Source organism: Hirundo rustica, chromosome 8, assembly GCF_015227805.2.
Source record: "Hirundo rustica isolate bHirRus1 chromosome 8, bHirRus1.pri.v3, whole genome shotgun sequence".
NCBI lineage: Eukaryota > Metazoa > Chordata > Aves > Passeriformes > Hirundinidae > Hirundo > Hirundo rustica.
The window spans coordinates 5828585-5843817 of record NC_053457.1 but is presented as its reverse complement, the minus strand read 5'-3'; the positions used below and the strand labels follow the sequence as shown (position 1 = coordinate 5843817).

Sequence of the window (15233 nt, the reverse complement as noted above, 5' to 3'; positions counted from 1 at the left end):
AACGGATGCATCTTCTGCAGAAAGTGGCATAAGGAAGCTTCTTCTTGTAGATTACTCTGGAAAGACAAGAGGAATCATCCTCTTTGAGCTCAGGAGCAACACTCAGAGCCAGATGCCCATAGGCAGTAACAAAATAGAGCTGACACCTTCAGGCTGGAGAAGTCCACAAAAAAAAAAAAAAAAAAAAAAAAGGTAAAAGAACTCTAGGCTGAGCCCCAGGGAAGCAGAGCTTCTTTTTGGAAATTGATTCTGGACAGACTCACCTCTTATTTCCTGAAAGTACACACATTGATTGGTTAGGTGCAAAACCAAGATATTTACTGCGAGCTTTTTCTAACTTCCAGATTGAAATGTAGCACAGCCTGTACTAGTAGTAATTTAGTAATTGCACCTTCTCCATACAGATAAATGCCACATTTAGAAATTATTATTTCCATTTTACAGGAAGGAAAATTGAGAGAGAAAGATGAAATTACTTGTCACTATCAGAACTCTTAAGCAGAATTAATATTGAACTAATTCTAAAACATGTGCCATATACTTCTAGATTTATCTTTCCTCTGAATTCATAATTCCTTGGAAATTTGGAAAGTCGCATTTATTGTTTTTCAGTGTTTAGCAGCGGAAAATTAAAAATCTGTATTTAACAGGTTTGTTTAAGAGATTTGTAACTTTAAAACTCATAGCCAACAGAAAACAATTTTTTCATCAAACATCAGTTATTTCTGCTGCAAAGCCAACTTCTGGCTTCCAATTGTCATATCTTCTACAGAGAGACCGTGGGCTTTTCTTAATGCACCCTCCTTGAAAGCACAATTATTTGAGTGGTGAAGCAGTCCTTGAACACTGAATGGGACATAGAATCAATGGGAGAGTATGATTCTTTGAAGACAGCTATTTAATGTACATGCAAAGGCTGCATTAAACACCCGGAGGTACAAAGGTGCATGAGAGTAAAATATGTTGTTTGTGACATTACCTCCCCAGCTCTACAACTAATGTCTTGTGTGGTGATTTGTTGCACCCCCAGCTGTCTACAGTCACTCTCCATCTGGGTCTGTCAACTGACCACGCCTAATCTTTTCCTGTGTCTTGGCTTTCAAAGTTGTAAAAAGGCTGCAAATTCACTGATATCTTTACACTGCTGGTGAAGATAGCACCCCACTGTGTTCCGGTATCATCCTCAGGACATCTTTCTTGGATTTTTTTCCTGAGATTCAGGTGGTTTTAGAGTCTTATTGTTTTCTGCAAAGCCCTGAGCCGGACGCAAGAAAGAGACGGAGTCTTTAGGTTCTGATTTTTTAGGTTGCATGCTTTGTTTATTGTTTCTTATCTTACAATTCTCTCAGTGCCCAACTAAGGTCTGTGCAGCTGCTCGGGCATCTGACGACTCCCCCCTGCACTGGGCTGTCACTGCCTCTTAGACTAATTGTTACGTGCTCTTTATTTATCATTATTTGCCAATCCCTATCACTTATACTAAAAAGGTCATCTCTACTTTGACTTAATCTCTTTAAACTATTTTGTGCCATCGTCACTGCAGAAAATGGAGTGAAGGAAGAAGAAAGAAGAAGCAAGAGACAATACCCGAAATCCTCCATCTTGCTCCCATCTAATTCCATACTAAAAACCCAAAACCACTGGTTTTCACCCTCTGATAAGCTAAACTACTATCTTTCACACTCTTGCGGCCTGTAATTCATCTTGCAGTGTAGGAAGCCTTTCTCATGGACTGGGATCAAAGCCAGTGTCTTCCTGGGCTCTGTGCCAGGGTCCCAGACCCCCCAGCCCAGGTCTCTGACCTTCCAGGGCAACCAAAGGAATGCCCTGGACTCCAACACATCTTTAACACCATCCCAACTTTGCTACAGCACACAAAGGAGGAAGGTTTAAGTTTACTGCATTTGTGAATCACTCCAACCATATCTGCAAAAGAAAACATTGTCGCTCACAGGGTGCCACTCCATCAATGCTGACAACAGCAAGGAGCACTACTGAGCCTCCATGTGATGTTTCACAGTCAATTTATAGCCTAGAACAGATGAATGCAGCATATTCCAATTCTAACATTTCTTTCTGTTCCAGCTAATGAGATAGCACCAAAAAAAAAAAAAAAAAAAAAAAAAAAAAAAAAAAAAAAAAGGTTGAACAATCTGAATAAAGACAGCCTTCAATACATTCTCTTCCTCAGAAGTTTGCTGACATCTTAAGACATCAGCCTATCCCTATACAACCCCTGGTCCGCATTTCCTGCCACCCTTAACCACTGCCTTACACCTGAGCCAGCAAACAAAACTCCCGGGTACCCCACATCTGCTTTAAACACACAGTCGGCCAGCTCAGCCAAATGAAGCTGCAGGGGCGGGTTCTGCTGAGACCTGGAGCTGCCCAGGTGTGCTCAGCCCCTGAGCCTGTCCTGGGGTTGGCACCGCTTTCTGCAGGAAGTGCAGCCTGAGGGTAAAGCATCCTTAGACCAGCACTGGACCTTGGTATCAAAGAGTCCATCCCACTCCTGATGGGTTTACACCCTGCAGGGGTAAAATGCATGGGGTGGGGGAATGGAGATAACAAGGCTCTCAGTCTCCACCTCTCCCTGAATGCTTACTGACTTAATTCCTAAGGTGAAACTGCATGCCCCTCCCTTGGCCTTATCAGGCCAAATTCTTTGAATTTGTTTGGAGGAAAATGCTCTCAGTTTCTTCAAGATGCCATTTCTACTGGTCACTCAACCCAAGTGAAAGCATTAAGAGCAAGGATGATGCACAGCAGCAGTGGTGAAACATTTTTGTGGCCATTTTAGCAACGTTAGATTTCCACTCAAGTTTCTTTCCTGCTTTTCATCTTGCTGCTGCTGCCAGCAGCTGATACCAGCTTAAGGCTTGGTACTCCTCAAGAATCGGACTGAGCTTTAGGCATATCAGTCAGCTTCCAGCTCTCCCACAACATGTAATGCCCAGAAGACAGCACAAAAACTGAGAACAAATTTTTATTTTGTTGAGGGGGTCCAGCTACAGAACAAAGCACCAGAAGAAATTGAGCTTATTCCAAGCCTGAACAACCTCAGCAGCGCTGATAATCCTCCTGAAAGGGCCTGCTTTACCTTAGGCTGCACCCAGCTACAATGCTCCTTTCTCCTGTCAATCACTCACACATAAAACCTGAAACCAATCACCCTTAAAATTAATTAATCACCTTCCCATGAACCTTTACCTCCAGTGGTGCTTCTTCCCCACTCACACCTCAGCTGTATAAAGGCCAGGCAGTAAGATGTTTTCTGCTGCTGGGGCAGCATTGACTAGAAGGATAGCTGGGTTTATTGAAAGGTAGGCTTCTCTCACATGGGCTCCTGGCACACCACCTTTATGGATTATCTAGTGTGTGCGTATTTTTACCTAATGTTGAGTTCTTGGCTGCTGCTATTTCTGTGTTTTTACAATAAGCGGCTTTTGAAGGTTAGCATACGAGTAACACTAAAAAGAAAAGCCCTGAATGCACAAATAGCTACGTGAAGGCAGTTGTTGCTCCTATGTCAGACTTGTATCTCAGTCGTAAGATGTACTAAAGTTTCCCAGAATGTTGTAGAGGAATTTCTGTGTTGGATGAAAGGTGTTTAAGTAGATTGCTTTGTGAGTAGATACTGTTACTGATAAAAAGAACAGGATACACTCAACACTGAAATAAACTTACAGATCTTCTTTGAATTAATTGGGAGGTGGGTTGAGTTCTTATCCTCGCTGGAGATAATTGATACTGTGTAGCAAAGATAAAAGAAGGGAAAATATACACCTATATCTGGCTAGAGGCTTTTACATTTTGGGTTGTTAAAGGTCTTTACAGCACCCCACACATAGCGCATTGAAGTACTTGGAATAGAAGTTCTATAATATTATTAAAATTCTGTACCTAGATTTCTTAATGCTTATCTTAAAGTTTCTTCTGTATTAAAAACAAACAAAACTATTAAGAGCTGTACTGGTGCTGCAGAATAGGAAGCTTCCTCCCTTCTGAACTTCTGGCTTTTCTGTGATTTGTGTTGGGGTGGTGCCCTCTTCAAAAGCAAGGGCTGCTGTTAACAGCAGCTTTGGACAGAAATGACTTGGATGCTGGTATTGCTTATCCTGACATAAGTAAGACAGGTGATGGTTATGGTAAGGAAATGGTTTACAATGCTGCTCTACAATATGTACAATAAAAAGCAAATGGGAGACTTTGGGGTATAGGAAAGGTCTAAAGCTCACATAAGAAACAGGTGATTTCAGCTACCATTAAAGTGTGTACAAGATGGGGAACATGACATTGTTCCTTACGCTTGTCTGGGGAAGAAAAAATATTAACAGGAAGATAATTGAGCTTTTTTTGAAACTGAGCTAGAAAGTAAAGGTCTTAAAGGCTTAAAAAAAAAGAAGTTGCTTTTTCCTTTTGAAATTTCTGTGACATCCTTTCTCATCCTCACTTGCTACTCTGCTATCCAAGTTCCTTTGCATTTTCTTAATGTAACTGTAGTGTTTCCCCTATATCTTTATCTTACCCAGTGTAATTGTTTGCCAGTTTTGTCTAAAACAGTGACAGTGCTTATCGTGTGGTAAGCACTCTTTCACAAACTTGTCTGATGAATATTTTTATGTGATGCTAGTTCTTTCTTCCTGCCAGCAAATTGTCTGCCAGCTGGCTTAAAACTGACACACAGGTTTCTTTCCTGTATTCCAGCTGCCTGTCCTGTTGAATTTCTGTCACAGGAAAAGCAAACAAATTAGTGTTAACCGTGTTCTGCAATTCAGTAATAGCTCTTATTTAACAATATTTATCTCTTTGGTAAGGATTAGGTCTTAATATTTGATCGTGTTGTCTGGCACAGGGTGTAAACAAATTATGCTACTGATTCTGTGCTGATCAAGCAGTGGTACTTTTGTATTTTTCCTGGCACTGTTATCCCAATTAAAATGATCACAAATTTTCTACTCGGCCAGTAACTTCTTTGATTAATTTACTGTTCTCATTAGAAGTGTTCCAGGGTTTGTCTGCCACATTTGTTCAGGCTACATTCAAAATTGGCCCTATAAAGGGAATTGATTTAAGTCTGCCCTTACTGCAAGAACTGTAATGAAACATTGCATCTCATAATGACAGTCTGAAAAGGAACAAACCTACATGAGCACAGAGATGAGAAGGGACTTGCATGTCCTCTTGGTTTTAAGAGCAGTAGATGGTGTTTGGCTGTTGCTGTGTCATTAATTGAATGAGAAGGTTGTCTTGGAGTCATGCCCTAGCTGAGGCTGGAAGGAACCTCTGGACATTGTCTACTCTGACCCCCTCCCTGCTCAGAGCAGGGCTACCTATAGCAGGCTCCTCAGGGCCATGTCCAGCCAAGTTTTAAATATTTCTTCAAGGCTGGAGACTTGAGTCTCTCTGGGCAATCTATCATAGTGGAAAAAGTATTTTCTTAAGTTCAAATGGAATTTCCTGCATTTCAGCTTGTGCTCGTTGCCTCTTGTCCTTTCCCTGGGCACCACTGCAAGAATGTGGTTCCTCTATTTTGTCTTTGAAAAAAAGATTGTAGCAATCACTGCTATTTGTGTAAATAACACCCTGATTGGCACCAATTATTGCATATTCATTATTGATTTTGTGGCACCAGAGGGATCCAGTGCTCTGTCCTCTACCTCCCTAAGCTGTCTTTCACAGATTCCCATCCCAGGAGTGCTGGGACCTGCTTCCTACATTTGTATCCCTGCTGTTGCTCCTGTAGTGCCTACTTGAAAAGGTAGAAGCAGAAATTCTTCTTGCCCTGTTGGCCAAAGTTCAGCCAACAGAAAACTCTTTTGTCTTCAGTAAATAAACTGTCTGAATGCAAGCACCAGCTACTCTAGTGTACAAACCAAGGAGATGTTTTCCTCACTGAGGCAAGTCCTAATTACAGGTAAAACTTAGAAAAGCATGTACTCTGTAGCTGGAGCACTGCTGACAGTAAACATGACTGAATCAGGGAAAACAATTTTGGGAAGGATTAGTGGAGAAAGATGTGCTTAGTCCTCAGCAGTTGCAGGTATCTGCATTGTTGTTGTTCCCAGGGTAACTGATGCTCATTTTTTTTTATCATTATTTTCCTGTTGCATATGGCTTTTGAACCTGAAGCTTCTACTTAGAGAGATTAGTGGTTTTGAATTTTTATCTCTACAGGAACTTATCTGGCCCTGTCCCACACTCTTTTATAGGATGATAAGCAGAAATCTGAAGGAACAATCTGCTTTAGCATGTGCAGGTTTTTAATATTAAAAAATGCTCATAATGCAAGACCTGCTGAAGAAGTTTTAGTAAGGTGTGTGTAGCTGGTTTCATGTACTATAAACACATGCACAGGTCTGCAGAAGACCTGCCTCCTTTCAGTCTGTGGTCTGAAGATAGGCCTGCTCTTGCTGTTGAGTCCTAAACCAAGAACCTCCTGGGTCCCAGCAGGAGTACTGTGCCAGCCTTTCTGTGTTTAGATACTGACCCTACTTTCACATATGAGACCAAAATACTTGTTAGCTTAAAAATTAGAAGTAGCTTAAGTCAGGTAAAATTAAAGTAACTGAAGATATATCTTCTTTTCTCGGTCCTCTATTTCTCCCCCCCTTTTCATCTTTTCCCTTTTAATCAAAATGATGTTCCCAGAGCTTTGTTTTGGTATTACTAAGTTGCAGCAGTAGCTACCTGTAAATATTCATTATTTGACCATATCTTAAAAAGGTGACCCCAAATTACAAAACATTAAGTTGCAATTGTAATTGTAATGAGAGTATATTATGCAGAATATTTCTCAGCATGGTCTGGTCTGTATTTAAAAGCACTGCATTAACATGGGCTTGAGAAAAGGCCATCAAGCCATGTCTGATGGCTCTGCAATGCCAGTGTTTATTTACCTGAAGCAGAGTTGACTGCACACAGCATTGACATGATTCAGAAAGGTCAAGGTCCAAGGCAGGTGGTGAGCCAGCCTGCGTGGCTGGGCTGGGGAGAGCTCTTCCCTTTCCAGGAGGAGGCCTTAAATGATTCTTATTAAATGTGTAATTTGTGACTCTCGTATGCCCAAACGTAATGCAAATCCACTGCCTTTCTTGTTTGCAATTAATGTCAATAGAAAGATGAAATGGAAGTTCAAGGAAATGCAGTAAGCAGCACCACCTCAGAGCCTTGTGTTGACTCCGATTGTCTTACATTATGAACTGCTTTGAGCCCTCTAAGTTAAAACCCAGCAGTTTAACACTTGTGCTTCCTGTTGCTTAACTTTCTTTAGACAAAAAAGGGGTCTGAAAGCACATGCTTGATAACTGCTGAACCAATTGAAGACCAAACTAATTGATACAAGAAAAATTTAGTGGTGCTCACAGCTGTGATGTAACTCATCTGCAGGGAAATAAAGTGAGGGAAGGTATTCATGTCTTCCTTCCAGCATTTGCATAAGCTACAAGACTTGTTCCATATTAAGGATGGTGAAACTTGAGTACTTGTTTTATGCCTATGAACCCAGTGGGGCAATCACAAACATTAAAGGCACTCAAAACCATAAAGGTGACTTTGTTTTTTATTTCAGCTGATCAACAAATGGTACTCATTTAATTGAGGATCGTCCATCATTTGTGTAATTTGTGGTCCTAAGTGCTCCGGAGATCAGCTGCTGAGGTTCCTGAATTTTAGGTTGCACTCAAGTTTTGTCAGGGTTTTTTAATTCAGGTTTCATGTATCTTGATGGATTAATTTCCAAAATGTGTGAGAGAGGATAAAAAAAGAGTATGTGGAAGAACTTTGTCCTTACATGAATATTGTGTGAAAGGAAGCTGAAACAAACCAGCTACTTTCTCCTTTTTTACTTGCTGGACAGTGCCTTTTGTGTAAATTTTGATGTCTAACAGTTATTTCTAGCAACTTCTGGGAGACAAGGGGTATGCAAAAAAGGCCAAGCTCTGATTTGTCTAGACAGAGCATCTTTGACATAAAGTGGATGATTGTTTCCTAGCCTCCTCCAGGCTACCAGCTCAGAGCAGCTACAGACATAGTGCGTTTATGCCTGTTAAACCAGAAGTTCTGCCCATTGTTTCTCCTGCCTTCATCACTTTCTGCTGCTATAGTCCAACTCTGCTACACCAGGCTATTAAACATTGAGCATCCAGAATGTCTAGACAGGCTGAAAGACTGTCTGTGCTCTTTTTCTCACAGTCAGCTTTCCTAAGAACTAAAACGCTATTTGGAAAGCAAAGGTGGTGGAGTTTAGAGTATGACAGACTTCTTCAGGCTGCCTTCTGAGTGGGTAGCAATACACACAGATAGGGATTTCTAGCAGTGCACAAATGTTGTGTGCAAACCTCCTGCTGCTCCCCAGAGAGGCTTCAAACCTTTGACCGTTATTGCTAATGTATTAAACAGCTTGCACTTGTGTTCTAAGGATACCAGACTACATAGAAATGGATTCTGTTACCTGGCAGTGTTCTACTCGAATAACAGAGGAGAAAACTAAAGGGTGACTCCCTTGCCACAGAACATGGGAAAAGTCTTTTTGAGACAGAAACAAAGGTTTTCTATGCAGGGACCGGTGGACCAAGAGAGACATTTTGATGTGCATATCTGCTGGTTTTAGCAATGTTGAACAAGAAAGCAAACAGAAGTGCCAACTTCTTTTTTTCTATGTAATCTTTATTTTCTTCAGCTCTTACTTGAGTCACTCTCTTTAGCAAGAAGCAAGTACTTGTTTCTTTCAGGGTGGAAATGAATGTTGCCTCTAGAAGCTTTGCAAATTGAAAGTTAGATACCATATAAGGGCTGTCTACTGCACACTCTGTATGCTTGTGGTACGTATTATAGAAACATGCTTTGATTTTTGTGCCTCAGGACAAGTCTGGGAGGCTTTGTCAGAGGTGGAGAGGAAGGGAGGGCAGTCAGCTGCTGCAGCAGGAGTTGTCCTTGCTGTGCTTGCAGGAGGAGACATGGGTGCTCCTCTTCAGCCTTGCCTTTGTGGTCCATCCTGCTTCCCCTTTGCCTGAAGATCTTGAGAAACCTAGTGCTAACTCTCTTAACTTCCAGTAAGGGAGAACAGCATCCTTGTGGAAGTGTTTAATAACCTGGGCTCTTTGAAAGGAAAGTAAGTTTTCCTGTAAGGTGAGCCCTCCAAGAACAGACTCCAACAAAACATTCAGACTGGTGGCTGGGAGTCTGAGAAGCAGCATGCAAGGAAGGTGCCTGGATCGGAGGACATACAACTCAGCATAAGCAAGAACATTTTTTTTCTCTATTAATAAGATCAAAAGATGGCGGCAGATTTATTATCTTATGCTGCTTGAACAGAAAGTTTGTAAAGTTAACAGAAATCTGGTTACAAAGTTCAGGATATGAGAATGCTGGACACATCTGGGGTTAGAGGTAGAAATCTACCATAAAGCATTTAGGGACTAAAAGAATAAATTCAAAGAAATTGCTGTTTAATTTATCAAGAGATTGAAGTGTGACTTATACATGCATAAATCCTTGGGGAAACCTACTGAGTATGAAAGGCATCTCTATCACTTAAAGCATAGCAGAAACCTAAACTGGAAAATAAAGGCAAATTCAATGTTTAAAAGCATGGGCCTGGTTTTCTAGTGGGAAGAACAATTTAATGATGAAAATTAAAAAAAAAAAAAAAAAATCCAATGTTCTGGTGCCTTCAAATCAATATCCTTTGTCGGCAGCACTGGTCCTAGGAAACAAAGGTTATCTGACATGACGCATGAATTAATGATTCTATGTCTTGGGTTTAAGTTGGATGAAATGATTTGATATTCCCTTCCAGTTTTAAAATCCAGAGAGTCCTTTTCCCCACTTCAGGGGAGAATGCAGCGATATGATACTCCTTGGGAAAAAAGGAACCCAAGTAATGAGAAGACAAAAAGCATAGCTCCAAGGGAAAAACAAATCAGGGTATTGTTTAATAAAACAGCTCCCTTAAATGCATTTGTTGGTCAGCAGCTTTGACTAGACCTGTCTTGGAAGGAGAAGGGAAGGCATGGTGGGGTCAGCTGGCTGAAGGCTAATTTGGGGTTGTACACAGGAATTGCCATCCTGCCTCACAGCAGAGGTTCCCCTGAGTATCTTTCCCAGCTAATCGTGCTGTGCTGCCCTGAGAGTGTGGGAAAGAAGAAAAGGGAAACCTGATAGCCCAGTGTCCTTTGCTGGCAGCCTTTTGAGCTGCTGGATAATGGACGCTGTAGTCCTTCAGCTCTTGGTGCTGATTATGCTCCTCTCAAGCTCTGTGTATGGGTTTGGGCTTTGCATTTCAAGAAAGCTGGGTTAGAATCAAGGAATCAAAAGGACTAGAAGACAACCCATAAGGAATTCTTTATTCTAAGGAAGATTTGATAACTTAAGTACAGGGTTTAGTTTTTTTGAAGTTGCTGCAAATGAAATTAATGCTTGTCCTTCCATACTTGGGGAAGGCAGAATAAAAACTGCTGAATACTTCTTGACTCAGCTTAACTTTGATATAAGGAAAAGCTTCCCAGTAGGATAATAAAGGACTGGTAAACATCATTAAGAAAAGGTGTGTAACTGCTGTTGAAAGGCTTCAGGAACAGGTAGGACAAGACATCTGTCCAAATACATGGGGTGATCCTTGTTTTCTTATGCAGCAGAAAACCTCAGGGTCCTTTCTGTTTCTAAGATGTTTTTTCCACCTCTTTTGGGCTGGTGGGAATGTTGAACAAGCACTTTTAGCTGGAGACGACAACATTCTGCCATAAAGATATTGTGTTGAACAACATTCTAAGTGTTGCCAAAGAAGGTCTATCTCCTCTCCATTTTAAGTGAAATCTATCAGCCGGTTCAAAAGGCAATCATTGTTCCCTGATAAAACGCAGCTGGTGTGCACATGAGCTTAGTCAGCAGACTATAAAATAACATAAGCTTTCCATAGGGAGCAGAAACATCAAAAGCAAAAAGTGCATTTAAAAACAATCTCTGACAGATTGCTATAATTATTAGATGTGGTGCATCACAAGTAGTGGTGGAATATAGCTGAGATGATACTACCCAGACAGGAAGGAATAATATGGTTTTGGTGTCCTTCTCTGTCTATGGAATCCCAAAGAGTGGAACACCAGATGGCAGGTTATGTGTAACTCATCATTTTAAATGGGTCTGCTGTATATTTACTGAAGCCTTCAGGTGCAGCTTTTGAACAAGTTAACAGCTTTAATGCCACTCAACTTGGGAACATGGGAGAAATAACTCTATAAATCTCTCCACTGGGCTGCCTTAGTGGGATGCGCTGGTATGGTCACACTTAGCTACAGAGTCATGTTTGAAGGGCCACATGCAATACATGTCAGACATTTCTGTCTACAGCTTATTGACACAGAAGCAAGGAAGTGACAGGTACAGCAGAGCAGCTTTGTAAGAGCCTCTTGGGCTGGAAATGAGCCCCTCTGCTGCCTCAGCTTGCCTCTGTGGGGGCTGTGTTTTCTGTGCTTTCCACTCCAAATGGAAGCAATAAGGTAGGATGGACATACGACTGCTGCCAGGAGAAAGTCTCAGATGGAGCTGTTCTGAACTTTCCCCTTCCGCTTTAGATCACATTTCCCTTAAGAAAAAAAATCCTAATGGGTTGCTTTTATGTCTTCTGCTAAGAAGGAATTAGAGGCACTTAACCCATTGCAACCCATTAAAAATGGATAAAACCAATCGGCAGTTGCATGACAAACCTTTTCACAGCATGGTGAATTTTCTTTAAAATAGTAAGTAGAGTACCCTTTTAATATTTGTACTTACAAGATTAATTGGATTCTGTCTGAATTGACTGCTGCAGTCAAAATAGGCTGGTGCTGGAGTGATGAAAATGCTTTGGCTTTATATTGATAGGGCTGTTCTGAATTGCTTTCAGTGCTCTGTCTCAGCCTTATCTGCTTTTCCTGACCTACAACTCACATGTTTAGCAGTGCTAGACATCATTCTTTCATAGTCTTGAAAAAGAAGTCTCTGGGCCTGCTGCATTTGTTAACTCCTCTGCTTACAAGGATTCCCCTCTACTACATAGGGCAGTTATCCTACAACTCCAGCTAGACACCTTTTTAATTCCAAATCCTATTTTGCTTAAAATTCAATACTTACTGGAATTGTCACGGCCCTGAAAGTCATGAAACTGACATCCAGAAATGCCTTAAACCATGAATTTTACATCATGTTGCAGTTAGTGTTTTCAGGTTTTGCATTTGCAGGTATATCTGTGAACATGAGGGAAAGAAATTATTCAAAACCTAAGGTTTTTTACTTACTCATATTGAAGCAGGAGCTTTAAAAGTAATGTCAGACTAATAAAACTGAGAATAATGGTTAAAACCTGCCAAATTATGAAAAAAAAGTGGAAACATCCATTTAAAACTTTGTTTTTTCATTTAGTTGGGTGCTTTACATTCCTAATTTGGAATATTAATAAATTTCACACAAGCATTTCTGAAAGAAATAAACTTCTGGCCTCTTAGCATTCTGTCTGTGTGCTAGAATTAAAACAAACAAACAAAAAAAAATCCAACAAAACAAACCTTAAGACACAGCTGTATTAGACACCATGAACTGGCTTTGCCATGTTCCTCAGCAAGATGCTCTGCTGGGAGGCTGAAATACATATGAGCAAGAAGTGGCATGTCCAGAATTTCATGTAAAAGCTTCACCTGCTTTGGTTTCCTAAAAAGTCCATAGCATTGCCCAACACTCATTTTCAAATTAAATTCCATTAGGGCAGAAGGGCTTTTTATCTAGAGATCAGAACCTACCTTTCCTATGCATGAAGCAGCAGCAGAGTTAAATACTCAAAGGCAGTATAACCCATACATTTCAACCATATTAATTAATAATCAGTTATGGTAACAACATCAGATGAGAGTAGTCTAAGAAATAGTCATCTTCACCCATTCTGTACTGCTGTTCTACCAGATAAACTGGCATCATCTGTTCTGTGCTCTGATCCCAAAATTACAAATGTATGTGGTATGATTCAGGACTGAAAGAAATCTTTGGGTTTTTTTTTTCAGATTATTCTAGATTTGAGACTAATCTAGGATAGATGAATATAAAACAGAGAAGCTAAGAAAATCCCATACCTATATTTTTAACGTATCTGATGCAAGTGTTGCTGTCTTTGGGGAGCATATCCTTGTAATGCAGGGAACTGAATCCCCCTGTCACAGGCTAGCTTGTGTCTTCCTAAATGTTGCTCATTCACTGATTGCACAGCTGCAGTGTAATTAAAATGTTTGTTTACCTGCAAAAGAGGTGAAAGCTAAACATTGGTGTTTGTATACATACATTGTATTGTGTCAAAGAAGTTAGGCAGCCTTTACGAATGATTTTTCAAACACTGTTAAAACTACTAAGAGCAACTTTTAACTCTACTAAGTGGCTTTTGGAAGGGGTGTTAAGAATATCCTCTAATGAGATCTCTGTAAGTCTCTTCCTTACACAGAAATAGATGTATGAGTAAGACACGGCAGGTTTGAGTAAGTACATGGCATGGATTTAATTGCTATGCTGCTCCCGGTGTTTCTGCCATGTAGGAGCAGGGATTAGCATTATGTGTGAACTGGAATACAGGGAAGTTCATGAGGCATCTCTGTGCCTGTCTGCTGAGGGCCCAGCAACCACCACCCAGCTTGTTGCACTGCATAAAGTCTCAAAACATGCTGTGAAATTAAGTGTAATCTTCTGAGCAAGATAAATTACTCTTAGGAGCCATCTGCCTTTACCCTTTAAAAAAAATGTCTCTTTAAATGTAAATTTAGCTTTCCACCAGAGACAGTATTGCCATGGTAACAAACACAAGAAAAATAAATGTCTCTTAGAGGAAAACCACATTTTATTTTTTATAAACATATTCCATATAAAATAAATTATGCAGCTATGGAATTATTGCATATACAATCTCAGACAGTAAAGAAGAGTATCAGTCTTTTCCTGGAATGGTTCTCCGAGCTAGTACCAAACATAATTGCTTGCAGTGAAGAAATGCATTGTATACTTAATTTCATCTGCTATGAACTAGAGCTCTCATCTTTCAGTTTGCTCCAAATGGACTGGAATGCTGCAAACTTCAGCGGAGCGTCAGGCAGGCAGCGGGAGCTTACTGAACTGGAGCCTAAAATGTAATCCCTGCCAGGTAATTTATATTACAAATGCTTTGCTGTGTGAATTTCCTCTGCACAGTCCACCACTGGAGAGGTTTGTTATTCAAAGAGCACAGAAGCAGTGGTTTGGATTTCTCCTTCATTGAATGAAAGGAAGAATGCTTTCAGGTTAGGCCTGTTTCAAAAATAAGATTGATGAGTGGTGTGCCTTAAATTGTTCACAAACAAATTCCTCTCTACCTCTTCCTGCATCAGTAACCCCCTGCAGAGGTCAGTGTGAGGAAACACCCAAGATGGGGAGTATCATTGTAAGAATTTCTGCATGCTTAAAAATAATTTCTTTTTACATTGTCTACTTTCTCATTTCAGGTTTCAAATTTCACAGTATACAACCACAGTTTTCAAACACTGTCAAATGTTTGATGAAATCTTCCACAGCTGTTTATTTGCCCTCTTTCCTTCCCTCCTTTTGGCCTCTTGACTGTGTGTGGTGTGTTTGAAGGCTGCAGGGAAGTGAAGATACCCATGGCTGGGTTTCAGTGGTGGGAGGAGGTGAGGAATTCTGGTGCTTGCCTGTGGAATAGAAACCATCCTGCGTTTACCCGGCACCTCTCATCTGAATGAGACAGTAGCTTACACGGATTAAGCTCTTTCTTCTTTCTGCATGGCGGGCAGGGAAAACTGTATTATCCCCACTTAAAGATATGTAAAAGAACTAATTTCTTCTAGAGATTGTGACTTTGGCATGTCATTTGCTGTGAGAGGCAGCAGGGATGGTGCTGAAACTGTAATCTGCTCTTTCCCTACCTTGGCTGCTGAGTGGCATGTTCAGTAGCATCAACATCTATCGCTTCAGATATTGCTCTGTTACACTTCTTGAACTCAGAAGAGTATAATAATGGAATGTTTTCAGCCATGGCTTGGGCAGAACTTCATACAACCTAGTTTCTGAGAAAAGATAAAGCAGTCAGTTTCAGCAAAATATTGTTCTTTTATGTGTGCAAGCAGTTCTGCAGGAAGTGTAAAACTAATATGCAGAGATGGATTGCAGTGCACTAAGGTGTCAGGGAGCAATCAGCTCCTCCTGCATGTCTCAACCTGCCAGACCATGAC

The 15233-nt window shown here is 40.7% G+C and overlaps 1 long non-coding RNA gene across 1 annotated transcript; it reads left to right on the top strand.

Moving 5' to 3' along the window:
- Positions 1-3290: 3290 nt before the first annotated feature.
- On the top strand, positions 3291-14938 carry LOC120756099 (uncharacterized). The gene is made up of 3 exons (XR_005702019.1): positions 3291-3323; positions 14055-14152; positions 14490-14938. It is a non-coding gene; the product is annotated as an uncharacterized LOC120756099 (long non-coding RNA).
- Positions 14939-15233: the final 295 nt, after the last annotated feature.